Source organism: Leptopilina heterotoma, unplaced genomic scaffold, assembly GCF_015476425.1.
Source record: "Leptopilina heterotoma isolate Lh14 unplaced genomic scaffold, ASM1547642v1 Lhet_60, whole genome shotgun sequence".
Taxonomy (NCBI): Eukaryota; Metazoa; Arthropoda; class Insecta; order Hymenoptera; family Figitidae; genus Leptopilina; species Leptopilina heterotoma.
In genome coordinates this window covers 4,232,169-4,256,607 of record NW_025111138.1, presented here as the reverse complement: position 1 = coordinate 4,256,607, position 24,439 = coordinate 4,232,169, and the positions used below count along the sequence as shown (strand labels likewise).

General features: G+C 22.9%; 1 protein-coding gene across 2 annotated transcripts in view; it reads left to right on the top strand.

Annotated features, from left to right (window-relative positions):
* The first annotated feature begins 11,718 nt into the window (after nt 1-11,718).
* The window catches only part of LOC122509502 (protein artichoke-like), a 189,994-nt gene continuing 177,273 nt past the window's right edge, over nt 11,719-24,439 (top strand). For both annotated transcript variants that reach the window (XM_043623625.1, XM_043623627.1), the window contains exon 1: nt 11,719-11,953. The gene's annotated coding sequence lies outside the window, so the exon portion shown is untranslated. The remainder of the gene's footprint in view (nt 11,954-24,439) is intronic.

Sequence of the window (24,439 nt, the reverse complement as noted above, 5' to 3'; positions counted from 1 at the left end):
ATATATAATTATAAATAAATAATTATAAATATATAATTATGAATAAATAATTATAAATATATAATTATGAATAAATAATTATAAATAAATCAATAAATAAAAAAATAAAAATAGCAAAAAATTGCAACAAATTAAACTAGCAATTTACATTCAATAACATTCAGGAATTTCAAATTTTACTATTTTAGGGATAAATTTTAAGAAATTTTCAAAATTCATTTTTATTTCGAAATTTGAAATTGTTTTGGAAAGTAAATTTTTACTATTTCTACGAAGTAAATTTTAACATTTCAGAAGAAAAATTTTTACTGTTTCAAAAATAATTGTCTTATTTTCAATATTTTTAAAGTAAATTTGTACTATTTTTGACAAAATTGTTTACCATTCCTAAAGTAAATGTTCTCTATTTTTAAAGTAAATTTTAATATTTTAAAAATTAATTTTTATTACTTCCAAAGAAAAATTTTTATTATTTCTGAAGCAAATTTTTACTACTTCAAGTATGATATCGTATTATTTCAGGAGTAAATATTTACTATTTTAGAAATTAATTTTAATATTTCAAAAATAAATTTTTACAACCTCTGAAATAAATTTTAATATTTAAAAGTAAATTTTTTACTACTTTGGGAGTAAGTTTTAACATTTTAAAAGTAAATTTTTATTAACTTTGACAAAAATATTCAATATTTTCGAAGTTAATTTTTACTATTTTCGAAAATATTTTTTTATTTTACTCTCGAAGTGAATTTACATATTTTTCAAAACAAAAATTTTATTATTTTCGGATGTAAATTTTTATTTCCAGACTGAATTTTTACTATTTCTGAAATCAAATTTTAATATTTCAAAAGTAAACGTTTATAATTTTCAAAGGTAAATTTTAAAGATTTTTGGAGTACAAATTTAAATATTTCAAAAGTAAATTTTTATTACTTCCGAAAAAAAATATAATATTTTTAAAGTAAATTTTCACTACTTCAGAGATAACTTTCTATCATTTTAAAAATGAATTTTTACTATTTTCGGAAAAAAATTATATTATTTTCAGAGTAAATTTTTACTATTTTAGGGATAAATTCTTACAATGAGCAAAATTTTATTTTTATTCTTTCGGAGAATAAATTTTCACTATTTCGGGAGTAAATTTTAATAATTCAGAAATAAATATATATTACATCCTATGAAATATTCAATAATTTTTCAAAATTAATTTCTACTATTTCAAAAACAAAATTTTAATCTTTTCAAAAGTGAATTTTTACTATTTTTGGCAAAAAAATTTTAAATTATTTTCAGAGAGCGAATTTGTACTATTTTGGGAATAAATTTGTACAATTTTCAAAATGAATTTTTATTAATAAGAAATCAGAAATAAATTAAGACTATGAAAAAAAGGGGGAACTAAGTATTTTTACTTTTTCTGCGAAATAAATTTATATTGTAGAGAAATTTACAATGTTTTAAAATAGAATTTTTATTATTTCCAAAACAAATATTTATTGCTATTGAAGTAAATCTTAAATTTTTACTATTTCCGAAAATATTTTTTTTGTTATTTTCGAAGTAAATTTCCACTTTTTTTTCAAAATAAAACTATATTTTTAATAGTAAATTTTCACTATTTTTACTGGAGCAAAATTTTAATATTTTAGAAGTAAACTTTTACTATTTCAGAAATAAAATTTTAATATTTCAATAGTAAATATTTATAGTTTTCAGAATAAATTTTTACTATTTCTGGGGGAAAAAATTTAATTTTATTTTCAAAGAGTGAATTTTTACTATTTCTGGGTAAAAATTTCATATTATTTGCAGAGAGTTAATTTTTACTATTTCTGGAAAATATTTTATTATTTTTCAAAGAGCGACTGCTTACTACTTTAAAAATAAATTTTTAATATTTTCTAAAGTAAATTTTCAATTATTTCCAGAGTAAATTTTATTAGTTTCCATTAAAAAAAAAGTAAAAGAGTGAAATAAAGGGAAAAAAATATAAAAACACTATTTCGTTGATGAAAAATATGAAGAAAAAATTTATTGTCAAAATGAATAAAACTGTCGTTAAATTGTTTTAATGAAAACAAATATGAAGAAAAACATTATTGTCAAAATGAATAAAATTGTCGTTGAATTGTTTTAATGAAAACAAATTTTGGAATTTTCCCTGTGTTGACGACCAGAGTAATTAAATTTGACATCTGCTTGATAATACTTAGAATGTAACGTGAGCTTTTACTGTGAACAACGTGCTTTGACACAGAGGGTAGAGAAGATGACAAGAGATCCTGGTCGTCTTTGTCGATATTAGGACAAGACAAACCTTCTAATTCTCGAATACCTCTCTCTATATCGTGCCCCGTTGTGTATAACGAACGACAAGCAACCAGTCGAGGAAGGAAACGGAAATCGAGGTGATAAAGGGAGAACTGTGTCGAACTTTGATAATTAGTAGAAGTTACATACATGAGTCTCTTCCTGTTACTGTTTCCCTGAAAAGTTTATAGTTAGGGTTAAAGTGTAACCCCCCCCCCTCTCTTTCTCTCTCTCTCTCTTCCTCTCTATCACTATTTCCCTTTTCTATTCTAAAAAAAAGAAAAATTCTCTCAACGAAAGAATAACAGAGCCCAACGTGACGGAACAAGCGTTTATTTTCCTTCCTTCATTTTTCGATTCGTATATATGTGAGCGCAAGGTTTTAAATCACGCTCCATCGTCACCATGTCATTTTACGTTTGGCAATTTCTATTCGTTCTCGAATTCCCTCTCTTTCCATGTATATGTATGTATATATATAAAATGCAGCTTGCGATCTCACCCCACATTCACTTGCCACAAGAATTTCATTAATTGCATATTCCACATGAGTGAGCTTGCAAAGTTTTAGATCCCGTTTGTCAAGTGGCGATCAGAAATGATCATCGCGTTACAGTATTGCCAACATATTGGAAAATTTACATTATATCTGATGCTGAGTTAAAAACAAGACACACTCATCGTTAATTGGCATGTTTGATATTAATATTTACCATTTTTATATTTTCTATTTTTTATCCTTGCTTTATAAAAAAAATATTTAAAAATGTTTACAAATATATTTTTGTAAAAAATTTATTTAACATCTTTTTCAATTTTTTTTTCCCTCTATAAAAAAATATTAAAAACTGTTTACAAAAATATTTTTTGTAAAGAATTTATTTACCATCTTTTTCTATTTTTTCCTCTCTACCAAAAATATTAAAGTATATTTACAAAAAACCTTTTTCTACAGTCTAGAAACATTTTTGTAGACAATATTTTTATAGAGGGAAAAAAAGTGTAGTGTAACTTTTACTAAACTCATAAAGTAAAAATTAAACTTAACTCTTTTTGTTTCAATGAAAATTTTATTTTTGAATGAAAAAAAAATAGTTTAAGTAACTGATTTCTTTAATTCAATGAAAACTTTTTTCTAGGTTTACTACGGAGTTGATATTTTTCATTAAATAAATGAATCAGAAGTTTTTCATTATACCTTCGATAATAATATTTTACTAATAATATATCATTATTCAAATAATTTAATATACATTTACTTACGAAATAAACTCGATAGGAAAAATATGTTGTTTAACTCACCTGAAACAAAAAGAAATAGTTAATATGAGAATAATTTTCAAAAAATAATGAAGACAAATAATAATCACATTCTCATAAAAAATAAAAAGGTATTGGATTTGTGCAATTTTTTTATTAAATAATTCTATTAATATAGAATAAATTCTATTTCAATAAAAAATTCTATTTATCTATATTTCTAAAATTCTATTTCAATATTGAAAATTTTATTTTAAATCTTTTAAAATATCCTATTGGGAAATATTTATAAAATTAATAATGTAGTGATAATTACAAAATTTCAGTAGTTTCAGTCGATATAGGGTCAGACAAATTTTAATTCAAAAAATAATATTTTTCCTAAATCGAAATTGTTTTTAGATTTTTGCTAAATTTGAAGCATAATTATAATTTTATTTGATGACAAAACAGTTAGTTTTCAGTAGTTTTTGTCAATATTAGGTCAAACAATTTTTAATTCAAAGTAAAATTTTATCTTCCAATTGATATATTTTTTTACTCTTTAGCTAAAGTTGAATGAAGTTAAAACTAATTTTTTTTCTCAATAAAAAGTTTACTTTTCAGTAGTTTTGATCAATATTAAGTCAGACAATACTTAATTACAAATAAAATTTTATCCCCAAATCGCAATATTTTTATACTATTTCTAAAAATTGAAGGAAATTGAAATTAATTTTGTTTGATAATAAAATGTTTAATTTTCAGTAGTATTGGTCAATATATGGTCAGATCAAACTTTAATTCAAAAACTAATGTTTTTCCTAAATCGAAATGATTTTTTATAAATTTTTGCAAAATTTGAAGGAAATTATTATTTTATTTTATGACAAAACATTTAGTTCTCAGTAGTTTTTGGCAATTTTAAGGTTAAACAATTTTTAATTCAAAGTAAAATTTTATCTTCCAATTGATATATTTTTTACTCTTTAGCTAAAGTTGAATTAAACTAATTTTTTTTCTTAATAAAAGTTTACTTATCAGTAGTTTTGACCAATATTAAGTCAAACAGTACTTAATTATACAAATAAAATTTCATCCCCAAATTGCAATATTTTTATACTATTTCTAAAAATTGAACGAATTGGAATTCCAATTCGTTCAATAAAATTTTGTTAATTTTGTTTGTTAATAAAATGTTTAATTTTCAGTAGTATTAGTCAATGAAGGGTCAGACCTATTTATTTTTTTCAAGAAGAATTTATCTTTAAATCTCAATGATTTTTAGATTATTGCAAAAGTTAAATTAAAGAATAACTAATGTTATTTGATAATAGAAAGTTTGTTTTTCAGTAGTTAGGTCAATATTTGGTCAGACAAAAATATTTAATTCAAAATAATATTCTATTATTATATTTGATAAAAAAAAAAGCTTTTTCAGTAATTTTGATCAATATTATGCCAGACAATACTTAATTGCAAAATTTTAATGCATATTAAATAAAGCTGAAAGTCTGATGTTTACTTTTATTATTTGTAAAAAGGAGGAAAAGTATTGGTTTGATAAATAATAAAATTTTACATATTGCCTCGAGTAAAGATTCAATTTTATCTCCTTGTTTGTTATTAAATTATTAAATATACAAGTCAATTTGATGGAATATTTCGATGATAATATTAAATTGAACTACAATATTTGTATATTTTACTAAAAAATATTGTGCCCTAACGTAAATAATTGTTAAACAAATGTACTTTTCATCTTCAAAGCCTTTTCCTTGAATGTGCGAGTTTTTCGTTTGTTCTTCATATTTTCATTGTTTTGAAAAAAATTAACCTAAATAACAATCGAATCAAAATATCAGATACTGCAAAGAAAAAAAAACTTTAATATTTTTAACAATTAATTATGCGCAACTTAACTTTTTACCCTTGAGTATGAAATAAAGTAGTTTCAATAGAAAAAACCATATAATTTTAAAAAAAATTAATTAATTAAAAAATCGAAATTCAAAAGTTTTTTTTAAAAAGCTTTCAGAAAAAAACACCCTTTGAAAATCATTAAAATATATTCTATTTGATATTTTATTTTAGACATTCCACTCATATATTTATTCAAAAAAAAAATTATTTCTATTTTACTAATATCATTTTATAGCCGTAAATGTCAATTTTCGTGAGACGATATAAATTTTCCCCACTTTCACATGTCACTAAACACGCTGTTTAATCAATAAACAATGAATTTTTTAACACTAAATTTTTCTTTCTATATGTACATTTTTTTTCGTACCACTCGGATAAAAAAAAATATAGCCGCAAGATTGAATTCGATATTCGTGACTGTGTATCATTAAGTATGAAGAAAAAATGAAATCACAGGTTTTTAACTTTTCAATGTATATTTAACTTGCACGTCACCTTAACCCCGAAGAATCGACAGTGGCATACTTTCACATAAAAATATGTTCTCATTAAACTTGCTTTTCTTGGAATAAACATATACATATATTATATAACACTGTCCGATAAATATTAGCCTTTTTTCGCATGCATCATATTATTATTTTTTTATCAGTTCCAATAAAATTTTCCTTTTCATGCCTATTAATAGAAATTTTACGATTAATTCGAATCTACATAAGGAAAATGCTTTAACACTAGTAAATATTTTTTTACAAGAAAAATTTAGTTCTAAAAAAAATTTAGTCTAAAAAACATGTGGTTGTCGTATTCAATTGACTTGATTTTAGGGGAAAAAATATAATTTTTTTATTTAATTTAAATTAAATTATTTTATTAATTAAATTTAATTTATTAAATGTATGTTTATTTCTAGCTCTATATTTTTCAAATTATTGCAAATAATTCAGAGACAATTTGAAAATTAATTTCTTTGTTTTCAATTAATTTTTAAATAATTTTCTTCCAACGAGTCGATTTTATTATCATTATTATGTACTTTAGTACTGCTTAAACGAAAGATTTATTAATTATTTACCCGCTTATAAAATAAATAAATACACGAATTTCGAGAAAAAAAAACCTATTCTAACATTTATGAATTTTAAATATTCAAAAAATTGTCGTCTAAAGAAATGAATTTTTAATTAAAAATTTTATTTTAATATTTGTGACATTATTTTGTAATTTAATTTTCTTTAATTACAAATATAGTTTATTGCAAAAATACTCTATAGAAATCAAATTATTATTATCATTATTATTCTTATTATTATTTTTGTTATAAAATTATTTTATATTTTAATATCTGTGACATTTTCTTTTGTAATTTAATTTTCCCATTATTATCAATTACAGATATATATATATATATATATATAGTTTATTGCAAAAGTACTTATTACAAGAAATAAATGTTATTATTTTCTTTTTCTTTGTGATATTAGTGAGCTTCTCAATTATTTTTGTCTTTCTTATAAAAACCTTTTTCAATTTTTTTTTTCTTCATCTCTTGTTTGTATGTTTTCAGTTATTTTCTTGATTTTCTTTATTTTTACTCTCTTCTCTCTGACTTGTATCATTCTTCTTTTTCTTCTCTTTCTCTATACTATATAGTGTCCTTTTTTGTATGCTTGAGACCGCAACCTTAGTTTTATAAGGTTTTTTTTTCTTTTTCTTTTATATACCAGGTTATAAGCCTCGTTTCAACTCCTTTTAGAATCTTTTCCGGGGTGCAAAGTGAAATATTTACTTTACTTTATTTCAAGAAAATGATACACCTCTATACAGATTTTCTACTTATTTTGTTATAACCTTTACCATCATTCTTTACTCTGAAAAGAAGATAATTTTATCAATTTTTTTTTCTTTTATTTTTTGGTGCGACCACAAAGAAAATATTGCAAAAAGTGGATGAAAATTAAATTACTTGTTTTAAATGTATGGTAGGTGTTTAACGAAAGGAAGACATGAAATAATGTTCCTTATTTTTTAAATATATTTTTTAACTTAGAAAAAATTTCGTCTTAATTGTTTAATATTTTTTTAATTTACAAGAAATTTACTCTTAATCTTTAAAAAAATATTTTTTTAATTCGGAAAAAATTTTCTCCTAATTTCATTTTTTTAGAAAAAAAATATCAAAAAAATAACGAAAATCGACGCTTTTTTTGTAATCAAGAAGAAATTTTCTCTTACATCTATTTTTTAGACTCAGAAAAACCTAAAAAAAAATATCAAATTCAATTAATAATTACCCCGCTTGTCAATTAATTACTAACTTATTAATTACATTCCCGCAACAATATTAATATAATGCCTCATAAAAAAATGTTTAACGAGCTTTGTCATATATAAATAATTTTTTATAATGGTCTTTAAAATAAGTTCATAAAAAAGTTTTATTTGTTTTTTATTGTTTCTTGGCCTACTTAATTCAATCTGAAGCTGCGGTATTATTAAATTTTAAATTTTATTTTTATGATCAAAAATATATTTTTTTATGTATCATTTTTTTTCTCCTTTTTTTTTGAAATTGTTTTTTTCTCTCGCGCTTATTTAACGTTATTTTTTTTCTTCTATTTTCAAAGGTGGTAGTGTGTGTCTCGCTATAGAAAATTTAATTAGCCTCGTATCGGGTTTCCCGTCGATCGGAATAATAATAAAGTATCATTTAATTTTCCAATGATTGTGTATATATAATATATATAGAAAAAAGAACCTTTTATTTTTCAATTAATTTATATTTCAGCCACATTCCATTTTATTCAATTACATAAGACATAAATAACAGATATTCGAAATAAAGTCTCTCTAAAAAAAAGTGTGTGTCTCTTGAACTAAAAATTTCAATTTATTTTTAAAAATAAGAAATTGTTTGACCAAATGTTGATCAAACTTTTTATTATCAAACAAAACTAGTTACACTTTTCCATAAATTGTAGTAGAAACGTAAAAATTAATTCGATTTAAGAAAAATATTATTCTTTTATTATACAAACTACTGAAAACTAATGTTTCTATAATATAATTATTTACAACTTCTTTTAACTGCTGAAGTATAAAAATTATTGGGATTTAAAAATAGAATTCTACTTTTAATTATAATTTGTCTGATCAAATGTTGCCCAAAACTACTGAAAACTTAACTTTATATTTATGTTATAAAATTACTTACAATTTCTTTCAATTTTACGTTAATTTAAAAATAAATCCAATTTAAGGAAAACATAATTTTTTTAATTTATGTTGGTCTGGCCCTATATTGACTACTACTACTGAAAATTAAATTTTTTTCTTTATCTAATAAAATTAATTACAACTTTGTTCAATTTTACAACAAAAATAAAAAAATCTTTGCGTTTTAAGGATAAAATTATTCTTTGAATTAAATTGTGTCTGACCAAACATTGAGCAAAACTACTAAAAAATTTTTTTAACATTATTTAAAATAAAATATTTGAAATATATAGTTTTTATTCCTAAATGAAATTTGTTACAAAATCCTTCAACTATTGCAAAAAAATAAGAAATTTGACGATTTAGAATTAATAAATATAGTGACAAAATATTGTTTTCAAACAATTATTGTCTGACCAAATGTTGAACAAAACTACTGAAAAATAAAAAACAAACTTTTGATTATCAAATAAAATTGGATTCAAAACTTCGTTTATATTTAGTAAAAATATAAAAATCATTTAGATTTCAAAATATATTATTCTTGAAAGACAATAGATCTGATTCTATATTGAACAAGATTACTAAAATCTATACTTTTTATTGTCAAATAAAACTAATTTCATTTTTTTTTAATTTTCAAAAGAATATATATATAAAAAAAACTTCGTTACACCTTCTTCCAACTTAAGCATAATCTAAAAACCATTACGGATTGAAAGATAAAATTCTTTAAAATAATTTTGATCTGACTACATATTGACCAATACTACTGAAAATTAAACATTTTATTATCAAACAAAATTAGTTGCAATTTCTTTCAATTTTTAGAAATAGTACAAAAATATTGCCATTTAGGGATAAAATTTTATTTGTAATTACTAATTAAGTACTGTCTGATTTAATATTGATAAAAACTACTTAAAACTGAACTTTTTATTACCAAATAAAATCAGTTTTAACTTCACGTAACTTTAGCTAAAAAATAAGAAATGTGTCAATTGGAAGATAAAATATTGTACTTTGAATTAAAGATTGTTTGACCATATATTGACCAAAACTACTGAAAAATTAATTTTTTATTATCAAATAAATTTATAATTTCGTTCAAATTTAGCAAATACCTAAAAATCATTTCGATTTAAGGAGAATATTATTATTATTTGAACTAAAATTTGTCTGACCCTATATTGACCGAAACTACTGAAAATCTTTAATTATTACTTTATTAATACTTTTATTAGGGGAACATAGTCTAGGTCGGCCACCTTTTTGACTTTTGTTTATAACTTTTTTTTAAAAATGAATTTGGACAATTGAAGTATATGGTTGGAAAGTCCTGTTTAATAGGAACATTTTTTCTGTACAAAGTAAATTGACAGGTTTAAAAATGAAAAAGTTATAAAGATTTAAAAAAAAAAAAATTTGTAGTCCAGGTTGGCCATTACAGTCAAGGTCGGCCATGTTTAAAATTCAAAGGGCATTAATCGTTAAAAAATAAAATAACATGTTTGGAGTTACGGAAAATTGATTCTTTATTGTTTACAGTTTGTAACTTAATGAAATAACAAAATAATAACAATAAACAATATAAAAAAATAAATATAAATAAAAAAAAGTTTTGCACTAAAATATTAATAAAATTAAATAAAAATATTAATAAGATGATCAATTATATTATGAGTTATACAGAATTGCAGTTTTTGCAAATGAAGTAGCTCGTCCTCAACTTTGTGCATTTTAAACACATAGTGGCCGACCTTGACAGTAAGTAACATTACCGAATTGTTGTAAACAAAAAGAAATACGTTTCGGGATTCGATTTTTTACTTTGTTTTCCTTTCAACCATGAGTCCCACAAATTTTCTGCATACTTGCCTTGACGATTCAATTTGTTTTTTATCTTTTATTAATGGTTTTTCACATTATGCACAAAACTTTTTTTGAGCTTTTTTTGTACCGACGTCACAGAAAACACAATTTTCGATTTTCCGAAAATGTAATTGAACAAAAAGTTAGGTTTCACTAAGACAAGCTTCGACAAAAATGCGCGTAGGTGGCGCTAGTGAACTTGACAAAAAAACGCGAGTGGCCTACCTAGACAGTAGGCCAACCTTGACTACATTCCCCTAATATTATATAAATATTATTTCTTTTGGTGAATATTTTAAATCGAGCATTTAACATTCTGTATTTTAAGTAAGATATTAATAATAGCAGAATTTGGAATAAAATAGTTCAAATAAAGTATATGGGTCATTATCTAAATGATAAATCGCATTTAAGACACGTATGAATTTTTTTACCCTCCTTTAATTAACTCTTATATCGAGTGTACCATTTTAACAGCAGTTAAAAAAAAGTCTAATAAAGAAAAACGTAATTAGTTGGAAAATGTATTTTCAATTAGAGAGAATGGAATCAATGGTACCAACTTTTATTACAATTTAATGAATCTCCCCTTAAGTATTAAGTACTTTATTAGCAAAGAAGCAAAATGAATATTTGCCATGGATCTGACGAACGATAAATTTATAAAATTGGCTCATCGTTTCTCGCGAGAGAGAGAGAGAGACCCGAACTGCAAAAACCAGCTGATACCAGGTACGCAAACGGACAAGCGTCGAGCTAAAATGCTCGACATTGTCAGGCAAAGTCTAGTCAGCCAACCAGCAAGTAGGTACAGTCGGTGTAGAGTCAGACGGTGGCAAGAGTTGCCAGTCTAGCGTGGGCGCACGAAGCGGTACCACGTGCAACGACCTTACCCCGTCAATATCTCCCGCCAAACCGCACAACTTCACGAGAAATTCTTCGGAAACTTAAAAAAAAATTCATTTTACTTTATTTTCCTTTTTTTCATTCCAAAAAAAATAAATAAATAATATTCCCCGAAGTGCGCGAGTGGAAATTTACATTTTTTTTTTTCAATAACTTAAGTATTAAAAAATTTTTGAACACTAAAAACATTTTAATTTATTTTCTTTTTTTTTCTTTAATAATAAAATAATATTCGGTAAAGTGCGCGAGTGAAAAATTTCTTTTTCTAAATACATTAAATTTTCCATTTCGCATATAAACTTATAGAGAATTAAAAAATTTATTCATTCATTTATATTTGGGTGAACTATAAAATTATAGTGTATATCAATAATTTTGAGTGAAACGTTCTCGTGATGTGATTTCAAAAACGTTTGAGACGAAGGAAGTTCGTGAAAATCGATGGCCCAAATTTTATTTCCTAATAAGTGTTTATAAGGTAGCTCAAAAATTTTCTTGGATTATGAATAAATAAATCGAAGAGTGCAATCAACGAATGCATGGATTAAATTACATCGAGAAAGTGCATTTTTTTATTCTCAATTAATAGAATAGTAATAAAACGAAAAAAAAATTGTTTTTTACAATTAAAATTAGAGAAAATAATATTTTCAAAAATGAAAAAATTAACAACCGAGTAGATAAGAAATTTACTTGTTTTCAAGGATCAAAAAATATTTAAAAAATACTTTTCTTTTATAATTACAATCGGATAATTATATTTTTTCCATTGATTCATTTTTTCTTGACTCAAAAATGTTTTTTAACGCTCAAATAAAACAAAATTTTGTTTAATTAAATTTGTTTAATTTCAACTTAATTTTTGTTTTTTTACTTTCAATTTAATTTTTATTTTATTAATTTCAATTCTATTTTAATGTCGCGTTACATATTAAAAAATAATTTAATACCTATTAATGACATTTCGAACGACGATATTCTTGCTTCATTCAGTTTGTTATTTATTAAAAAAAGATTATTCTTTACACAGAAAAAAAATTTATTTGATTTAAATAATCGATTATACTTTGAAATAGAGATTGTTTGACCAAACAGTGACCAAAACTACTGAAAACTAAACTTTTATTCATCAAATAAAATTAGTTTCAACTTTCCTCAATTTTAATAAAAACGTATAAATTATTTCAATTTAAGAAAAATATTATAACTTAAAGTAAAGATTGTTTGACCAAACATTGACCAAAACTACTGAAAACTGAAGTTTTTACTATAAAAAAAATTGGTTTTAACTTCTTTTAACAGGAGCTGAAGTATAGAATATATTACAAGAGGAAGACTAAATTGTACTTTGAATGAAAGTTTGTCTGATCAAATATTGACCAAAACTACTAAAAACGAAACTTTTTATTATCAAATTAAATTAGTTACAAATTTCTTTAAGTTCTGTAAAAATGCAACAATTATTGACATTTAGAGATAAATTTTTATTTTTCTACTACGGAAAACAAAATTTTTTTATTAAAAACTATAAAAAATACAATTTCTATTAAATTTTGCAAAAATATAAAAAATTTTAATATTTAAATATAAAATCGACGAAAACTACTGAAAACTAAAATTTCTATAATCAAATAAAATTATTTAATTTTAACTCTTTTAAAGTTTATCAAAAATTTAAAAATCATTGTGATTTAAAATGTAAATTATTCTTCGAATTAAAATTGGTCTGACTCCTTATTGACCGAAACTACTGAAAACTATAGTTTTAATTAACAAAGAAAATTAGTTACAACTTTCTTCAACGGTAGCAAAAATATAAAAAAAATATTACGATTGTAAAATAGAAATACACTTTAAATTAAAGTTTGACTGACCAAATATTGACTAAAACTACTGAAAACTATATCTTTTACTATTTAATAAAATTAGTTACAACTTCTTTCAATTTTAATAAAATTATTCGATTCCGATTTAAGGTTAAAATTATTTTTTGTATATAAGTTTGTCTGACCCTATATTAACCAAAACTACTAAAAACTAATATTTTTGTTATAAAATATAATTAGTTACAAATTACAATTTCTTTTAACTTTTGTAATATCATAGAAAATTTGTCGAGTCACTGTTAATAAATTTTGATATAAAATATTATTTTCAAATAAGTATTTACTGTCTGACCAAATTCTGATCGAAACTACTGAAAAACAAACTTTTTATTTATAGAAAAATGTAATTTACAAATTTTAAAAATATTTAATTTCAATCTTTTTTACAAAATATTGTTTATTTTATTTTTCTTTTTTTCATTACTTTTCATGCAGTTAATGCATTCGAAATTTTTAGAACTTTATTTTTCTTTATTTTTCTCTTCAAAACCCTCATTTCGTTTGAATTCTAAATTATACCATCGTTACCACTACTTTTTAAAATTTCGATATTGAAATAAAAAAATAAATATAAAATTTTATACGATTTTATGATTATCTAATCTCGGTAAAAGTGGATGTACAATTTTCCGGGCACTCGATAAATTCAATTTCCGATTTTTCAATTGGTTTTTACACACACAGAAAATATAGTTGCAGCAACATTTTTGTCGATTTTTACGTATTTTATATTTCATATTTCAAAAAAAAAAATACTTTTTCCAAACATTTTTTTCGAACTAAAATCTAAACAAATTTTTTTTTTATTTAATTTCGAACAATTCTTTTTTCAACCATTTTTCTTCTATACATGCGAAAAATTTAGAACTTTATTTTTCTTTATTTTTCTTTTCAAAACCCTCATTTCGTTTGAATTCTAAATTATACCATCGTTACCACTACTTTTTAAAATTTCGATATTGAAATAAAAAAATAAATATAAAATTTTATACGATTTTATGATTATCTAATCTCGGTAAAAGTGGATGTACAATTTTCCGGGCACTCGATAAATTCAATTTCCGATTTTTCAATTGGTTTTTACACACACAGAAAATATAGTTGCAGCAACATTTTTGTCGATTTTTACGTATTTTATATTTTATATTTCATATTTCAAAAAAAAAAATACTTTTTCCAAACATTTTTTTCGAACTAAAATCTAAACAAATTTTTTTTTTATTTAATTTCGAACAATTCTTTTTTCAACCATTTTTCTTCTATACATGCGAAAAAGACGCAATATTCATAATTTCTAAAATAATCAAGTAATAATGTAATTTTCAATTTTATGGCGTGCTCGGAGATAAAAGTTCCTTCGTCGAAATGTAATCCTATATCTTAAATTTCGTCGACGAGTGCCTGATTTTTCATATTTTTTTTATACTCCCGTTTTATGCCGCTTTTCTTGGTACACTTCTTCTTCTTCTTTTTTTTTTTTTTTTTTTTTTTGAATCATAACCCATTTTACGAGCCTAACATACATCATACGAGTTCGGTAAAAATTTTTTTTCCTATCCTTTTTCGTTTCGTTGAATGAAGAATAGTGATGTTAACATGACTGAACATCTAAAAGAAGAAAAAAAAAAAAGGAAAGAGGATTGAAAATATAAAAACTTCTTTTTTATTGTTCTGCAAAGTTTTTACGCTTGTCGAGCAAGAAACGAGAATTGGTGAGACTGATTGGTCGCTATTTTTCCCGCATTTTCTTCATTCTCTGTTTCCATTTTTTTTTTCTCCTTTTATAATTTTTGTCGAAAAAGAATTGTCAATGTTATATTTAGTTCACTGTGCGGGGAAAATTATTGTTTGAATCAAACATATTTTGTTGCAGAAGCCAAAGTTTTTATAAAACTTATTATTTAATTCACTCAAAGAAAAATTATGCTTAAATTAAATATTTAAATATTAATTATTTATTAAATTTGTCCATCCTTAATATAAAAACTAATTTTCTTCTTTTCAAAAATATTCTGTTGCATTAACCTAGATTTTTATAAATCTAAGTTTTTATAAACCTAACTTTTAGGTTTTTTTTTTATTTTAACTAAAAAAATTTAAAATTCAAAATTTTTAAATTTTTTAAAATTATTTTTGATTCAATTAATCAGTTTAGTTCAGTTTAATAAATTTTTTCCTTGAATAAAAAATTTAGTGAATCAAAGCTTTTCAGTTAAAGCAAAAATTAACTTTAACAGTAATGCACATTTTTAGTTGATTCAAGTAAACTTTGGTTTTTTTAAAGAAAATTTTTCTCCGAGTGTTTATAATATTTGAGAAATGGTAGGGGAACATAGTCTAGGTCGGCCACCTTTTTGACTTTTGTTTATAACTTTTTTTTAAAAATGAATTTGGACAATTGAAGTATATGGTTGGAAAGTCCTGTTTAATAGGAACATTTTTTCTGTACAAAGTAAATTGACAGGTTTAAAAATGAAAAAGTTATAAAGATTTAAAAAAAAAAAAATTTGTAGTCCAGGTTGGCCATTACAGTCAAGGTCGGCCATGTTTAAAATTCAAAGGGCATTAATCGTTAAAAAATAAAATAACATGTTTGGAGTTACGGAAAATTGATTCTTTATTGTTTACAGTTTGTAACTTAATGAAATAACAAAATAATAACAATAAACAATATAAAAAAATAAATATAAATAAAAAAAAGTTTTGCACTAAAATATTAATAAAATTAAATAAAAATATTAATAAGATGATCAATTATATTATGACTTATACAGAATTGCAGTTTTTGCAAATGAAGTAGCTCGTCCTCAACTTTGCGCATTTTAAACACATAGTGGCCGACCTTGACAGTAAGTAACATTACCGAATTGTTGTAACCATAAAGAAATACGTTTCGGGATTCGATTTTTTACTTTGTTTTCCTTTCAACCATGAGTCCCACAAATTTTCTGCATACTTGCCTTGACGATTCAATTTGTTTTTTATCTTTTATTAATGGTTTTTCACATTATGCACAAAACTTTTTTTGAGCTTTTTTTGTACCGACGTCACAGAAAACACAATTTTCGATTTTCCGAAAATGTAATTGAACAAAAAGTTAGGTTTCACTAAGACAAGCTTCGACAAAAATGCGCGTAGGTGGCGCTAGTGAACTTGACAAAAAAACGCGAGTGGCCTACCTAGACAGTAGGCCAACCTTGACTACATTCCCCTACAATTTTTTAAATTAAAAATTTAATTCTGTATTTTTTTCTCTTCTTGGGGCTAGAGTAATAAATTAATTTTCTTAAACACTCTTCACTATCGATCCAACTATCTAAAGAATGATGGTAAAATTTATGAGTTCACGTCTGCTGTGTACACAACGTCAAAATAGATACACCTAAAGAAAAGTAATAATATAGTAACAATAAAAAAAAAAATAAAAATTTTCAGTATTTTTGTTCAATATAGACAAATTTTATTTCAGAGAATAATATTTTTCTTAAATCGAAATGATTTTTAGATTTTTAATAAATTCTAAGCAAATTATAATTTTATTTAATAATAAAAATGTTAAGTTTTCAGTAGTATTGGTCAATATTAGGTCGGACAACATTTAATTCAAAGTGAAATTTTATCTTCCAATTGCTATATTTTTTTCTCAGTGTAGCTAAAGCTGAATGAAGTTAAAACTAATTTTATTTGGTAATAAAAAGTTTACTTTTCAGTAGTTTTTATCAATATTAAGTCAGACAGTACTTAATTGCAAATAAAGTTTTATCCCTAAATCGAAATATTTTTATATTATTTCTAAAAATTGAAGGAAATTGTAACTAATTTTATAAAAGAAAGTTTTTTTTCAGTAGTTTTGATCAATATAAGGTCAGGCAACTCTTAATTAAAAATAAAATTTTATTTCTAAACCGACAGATTTTTTATATTCTTTTAAAAAAAAATAAAAGTAGTTTTATTCGATAATAAAAAGGACGGAATATTTTTTAGTAGTCTTAGTCAATATAAGGTCAGACCTATTTTCTATCAAGAAGAATTTGTCCTAAAATCTGAATGATTTTTTAAATTTTCGCAAAAGTTAAAATGAAATTTTTATTTTTAACAGTTTTTGATCAATATTATGTCAGAGAAACTTTGATTCAAAATATACTTCTATTTTTCAATCCTAATATTTTTTATACTTTATCTAAAGTTGTACAAAGTTTTAAGTTATTTTATTTAATAATTCTCCAGTACCTTTTTTTCTCTACTAGCTAGAGTCATAAATTCATTTCCTTTAAATTCTTTTCACTATCGATCCAACTATCTAAAGAATGATGATGGTAAAATTTATGACTTCGTTTGTTGTGTACACAACGTCGATATAGATACACCAAAAGAAAATATTAATAATATATTAAGAAAGTAAAGTCATCTTATTAAATACCTTATTTTGCCTTTATTTGTTTTCATTTTTGCATCAACTATATCGTGAAAATTTATTCCCAATTCAAAAGCAATATTATTAAAATTTTTTTATTTTTCAAACATTTTCTAAATTAAAACATCACAATCTATATTGTATTTAATAAAGTATGAGAATGGACTGGGTAAAAAAAAGAGTTGATAAAAAAAATTCACGTAATTTAAAAGTAACTTGTTAATAACTTGCCGTTCTTCTATTTCTTCTTCTTCTTTCTTTTTTTCTACTTTTATTTTGCCCTCTATTTAATGTTTCGCTTTTTCCAATTTGCTCTTTAATGTTTTTCTTTTCCTCTGCTTTTTGCTTTGAATTCATTTTGAAAAAAGATATTACATAATTAGCTATAAAAATTTTTCTCATTTACTACTTTTGCAAAGAATTTCTTTTTGCAGATTTTTAAATATCTTTAGTTGCAACATAAATTACATCCATCAACTTCAGCAAAAGTAAAAACATTATTGCGATTGGAAAATAGAATTGTACTTTGAATTAACGTTTGTCTGACATAATATCGACCAAAACTACTGAAAACTAAATTTTTTAATATCAGATAAAATTAATTTTTAACTTCTTTCAACTTTACTTACAGTGTGAAAAATATTACAGAAAGAAGATAAAATTATACTTTGAATTAAATTAAAATTAAAATTAAATTAATAATGAATTAAATTTTGTCTGACCAAATATTTACCAAAACTACTAAAAACTAAACTTTAATATAATATAAAATTAGTTTCAAAATACTTTTAATTTTAACAAAATTAAGAAACTATTAATATATTTAGAGATAGAATTTATGTATTGAAATAAAGTTTGTCTGACCAAATATTAACTAAAACTACTGAGAATTAAATCATTTACTATCTAATAAAATTAGTTACAACTTCTTTCAACTTTAGTAAAATTATTTTAAAAATCATTACGATTTAAGGTTAAAATTAAAATTATTTTTGTTAATAATTTTGTCTGACCATATATTGACCAAATCTACTGAAAACTGTAATTTTAATTGTCAAACAAGATTTGTTACAACATTCTTCAACTGTAGTGGAAATATAAAAAAATATTACGATTGGAAAATGGAATTACACTTTAAATTAATGTGTGACTGACATAATATTGACCACAATTACTGAAAATTGAACTCTTGTTTATTAAGTAAATTTAAACAGAATTAATATTATTTTATTTAAACATTGAAATGTCTGACAAATAAAATATAAATAATAAATATAATAATAAATACAAATATAAATTATTATTTATAATTTATTTATTTATTCATTTGTGTTTGTATAATCCTAATATGTAATTTAAGTAAGCGATTCTTTTTTTTTTCTTTTTGGATTTAAAAGGAGAATTCTTTTTTAATCAAAAATTATGGTCTGAAGAGAGAATAATAAGAATTGGGAAGTAAGGTAGAAATTTTTTGAAATAAGATGAATAGCTTGGGTCGTGAATGTGCAGTGAAAGGAAATACCTGTTTAATAAAAATATAAAGGCAAAGTTCTTCATTCGGTTATCAAAGTATTAAAATCGATTTCGTTGTACACCTCAAAGCGAAGTTCGTTGACTTTGACATTAACTAAAGAGGTTACCATAGTCTAACCTAGAGCAAGAATATATAATGAAGAATAGGGATATATTATCACTTTACAAGTTTGAAAAGAATTTAATAACAGGTTGAAGTGTCCATTTGATCTGTTTATTTCAAGCACTTGGCTTTTACTTCAAGACTTTTATTTATATTTTTTACTTTTATTTTAAAAACAAAAAAAAGGCAAAAGAAAAAAATGTTTAATAACTAAAAATAATTTCTTTCATTAAAATTGATTTTCACCATTGGTAAACTTCAGAAAGAAATAATGTCTGACCAAAGCAATTTTCTACTACTTTATACCAAACTTTTACGAAGAATTGAAATTCACAGAAATCAAATCAAAGAATTAAAACATTTTTGTAAGAAAAATTAAAAGAAAAAAACTGGAAAATTTTTCTCTGATAGAAAAATTACAAACCTTTAGAAAAAATGCGGTCTGACTAAAACAAGTTTCTACTACTGATATCAAACCTTACAATGAATTAAAATTCGAAAAAATAAAATAAAAGGATTTAAAAAATTTTAAATAAAACAAAAAAATACTTTAAATCAAAATATAAAAATTAAAAAACTTCAAGAAAGGAAATATATTGTCCTCTTGAAAAAATATTTCACCACTGAAAAAAAAATTACAATTTTGATTATCTAACTTCAAATCACTTTTACTACTGAGGAGAAAACTCCCCGAATTTAAAGTTTTGTCTGGCTTAAATTCACTTTTACTACTGACACTAAAAAAAAGTTTTCCTATTACTAAAACTGATACTGCAATTTACAAAATTCTAAAAAGTCTGACTGTAACTGACTTTCACTACTTTTGCGAATTTACATATATTCGAAAATGTTTTTTTTAATATTATTATTTTGATAACTGACTAAAACGAAAAAAAAAACTTTTAATTAAAAAAATAAAAAAAAAGTTTTCCTTAAATTAAAAAATTACTATTTATTTTCTAAATCATTCGTCAAATGAAATTAAAAATATATTTTAAAAACTCTACTTCTCCCCTTTTCGGAGTGGGGGGTTAAGGTAAGTTCCTACCCCAATAAATGAATCTTCACATTAACGATGAAGCTTAAGTCATAAGGAACCTTGCAGAAGCAGTTGAACTTTAACTTCTTTTAATCCCATCGATCTTTTGGACGGAAAACTCAAAACTATTAAAGTCAGAAATTTCCAGCTCAAACCGTATTATAAAGTTGTTTTACTTCAAGTTAAATCTGAGTTGGATAATCCCGGGAAGGGATGAAATAAAACGAAGACAGAAAACAGTTTCTGCATGAAAATGATAAAATAAATTTTTTATTTCCAACGCAGAGATATTAAACTGCAAAATCTTTCATGATAAATGATCAATATATTATAGAAACTTTTGCAATATCCATACATTGAAAAGTAAAAGAAGAAAAAAGGAAAGATAAAAATTATTTTATCATCAAGAAAACTGTAACTTTGATAATTCATATTATTGATTATGATTTATTTAACAAAGCATACAAGGTATGGAACTTAAATTAACTTCTTTTTACTTTTTTTGAAAAATTTATAATCCATTAAACTCTATAATCGTTATTATATAAAAAGGAATTTACTTAACTAGAGAAGAAAATTATTTTCATATGGAAAAAAAAAGAATTATCAGATTATATCGGAATACTTTCAGAATAATATATTAATTACTTATAACAAAAGAGAGAAATAAAATTCGATAAAATTAATTCATAAAAATATTAAGTTTAGAGAACATTTATTGATTTGAAGTTAAAAAAAAATTTTATCTCCTAGTTGTAATAATTTTTTAATTATTAATTACTATTACGATTCTAATTTTTACTTTCGCAAAAGTTGAAGAATAATAAAATTAATATTATTTGATAATTGAAAATTTAGTTTTTAGTAGTTCTGGTAAAAATTAAATCAGACAATATTTATTAGAGCAGTTTTGGTCGATAATGCGTCAGACAAACTTTAATTCAATGCATAATTCTATCTCTAAATATATCAATGGTTTTTTTAATTTTGTTAAAGTTAAAAGTATTTTGAAATTAATTTTATTTTATTAAAGTTTCGTTCTCAGTAGTTTTGGTCAATATTCTGTCAGACAATCTTTAATTCAAAGTATAATTATATCCTCCAATCGTAATATTTTTCACTCTTTAGATAAAGCTGATAGAAGATTAAATTAATTTCATATGATAATAAAAGATTCAATTTTCAGTAGTTTTGGTCAATATTAGTTCAGACCAACTTTAATTTAAAGTATGTTTTTGGCTTCCAATTGCAATGTTTTCTAAATTTTTGCTAAAGTTAAAGGATGTAACTTCTTTTCCAACTAAATTTGTAACTAATTTTTTGTTATAATAAACAGTTTAGTTTTCAGTAGTTTTGGTCAATGTTATGTCGGACAAACTTTAATTCGAAATTTATTATATAGCAAAAATATGCATCAAATAGTTTTTTTCAAAACACATTGCACATTTTTTCAGAATAAATAATAATTTAAATGTAATAAATTTTCATTATTTATCCTCAAGTTATTTTAACCTGGTTCCTGCCTGAAACTGAAGATAAAAAAATTGGAAAATTTTATCATTTAAAAAATTGCAGACTAAAAATTTTATAAAAGCATACAACAACAGTAAAAACATTCTTGTTTCTCACACAAATATTTTTTGAAACAAGAATGTTTAATTAATCAAGAAAACCAAAATATCATCTTCAGAAGTCTCTCCCATAATTATAATTATAAAATTGGTGAAAAAAAGGTTATAAATTTTAAGAAAGTAATTGAATTGCTACATGGGAACACTGTATATCAATAAGTAAAATTTAATATATACTTTTCACTTGTTAAAGCAATGCAAGTCGAATTTCTATGCTACCTTATATAGAATATTCCGAGAATAATTCAAATCAAATGTATATTACCAAGAGAGAGAATTTCGCGTACTGAATTTAAAATTCACTGACAGTGAATAAGTAATATTTGTTGGAAATTTTATATACTTTCATTTAAAAAAAAAAAAAAAAAAAAGAAAAGACAAAAATTTATAATTGTGAGAAGAAGAAAAAAATTTGAAAATTTTATTTTAAATTATTAATTAATAATCAATCATTTAAATAGTATACATGCAATTAATTATGAATGTAACAAAAATTAATTACTACAATTATTTACTTTATTCTCTAATTTCAGATAATTAAATATTTCTCATATACACACATACTATTGCATTTTGAAATAAAGAAATACTATTAGTATGACGTATATTTTATTTATATGTAATCAATATCCAATTACTAAAAACATTTGTGTACGCAAGAACAATGCATGATTGTTTAAATAAACTCAATTAACAAAAACAACAGTTTCAGAATGTTTGACGTCAAACTTCACTGTCTCTCTCCCTCTCTCTCTCTTTGAGTTTAATCAACAATAAATAACTAATTTTCAAGTGATGCTAAAATTTGTTAATTAAATTGCATTCAACAATTATAAATTATTATCCGATAATTAAATATAATAATTAGATAACACTCTTGATTAACGCAAACTCATCTTTCGAAGGTCAATAATTTTAATTAAAATTTAACATTTATATGAAAAGTGATATCAAAAGAAAAATAACTATTTTAATTCTTTTTTTTAATTTCTGAATATTTTTTTAATTTTATTTTTAAAACAAAATATAAAATTTTTATTTGAATTTGAAAATAAATCTGACAGTTCACATATATATATATATATATATATATATATATATATATATATATATATATATATATATATATATATATATATATATTTCTCGAGAAAAGAGGAACTGCACTTCAACAATTGCACGGCATATTCGAGAAGAAAGGGGGACGTGAAGTGTGAACAAGAAAGTACCTAGCATGTGTATATGCGTTCTTCAATGAAAAAAAAAGAATAAAGAATAAAGAAAACGAAATAGAAGGTTGGATTGGAAGACTTTGGGGTTAAGCTTTCGAGTATAGTGGTTTTCCACCCTTCGTGAGACCAACTCGTAATTGAATTTCATGCTCACTGTAAACACAATGTCTACATATGTGTAAATCATAACTGACAATTCAAAAAATTAACTCCAAAAATTGAAAAATTTATTTTCAAAAATAAAATTATAAATTTGGAAATTGAGGGAAAAATATTAATTTTTAGCATTTCAAAAATTATTCGAATTTTTATTTTTAATCTATTTTACACTGAATTTTTTGGTAACAAATATTAAAAATTTCAGTTATTTTTTAATTTTTTAATATTTTTTGTACCGAAATTTAAATGTAATTCTATCTTCTAATTGAAATATTTTTTCTACCGTTCAAATGAACGAAATACTTTTTATTAAAAATATTTTCATAAATTCCTGATTGCAATAAAAATTAAAAACTTAAATTTTATATGGAGAAACTCTATAATTAAATTTATTTATAATGACACAAAATAATGTAATAAAAATTTAATTTGAAAAAAAAAATAAATAAATGTCGTTCAATTGAACGTTCAGAATTTTAGGATCATTAACAAAACCATTAGTTTTTAATTTTGATCAATATGGAGTTAGACAAACTTACATACAAAAAATAATTTTAAACTTAAATCGTAATGATTTTTTGAATAATTTTAAAGTTGAAAGAAGTTGTAACTAATTATATTAGATAGTAAAAGATTTAGTTTTCAGTAGTTTTAGTCAGTATTTGGTCAGACAAACTATAACTCAAAATTTTATTTTATTTTCCAATTGTAATATACACTATACTTTAGCGATAGTTTAAAAAAGTTAAAACTAATTTTATTTGGTAATAAAAAATTTTGTTTTCAGTAGTTTTCGTCAATATACAGTCAGACTACTTTTAATGCGAAGAATAATTTTCTCTTTAAATCGCAGTGATCTTTAGATTATTGTTACAATTGAAAGAAGTTGTGACTAATTTTATTCAGTAGTTTCGGTCAATATAGAGTCAGACCGACGACAATTCAAAGAATAATTTAATCCTTAAAA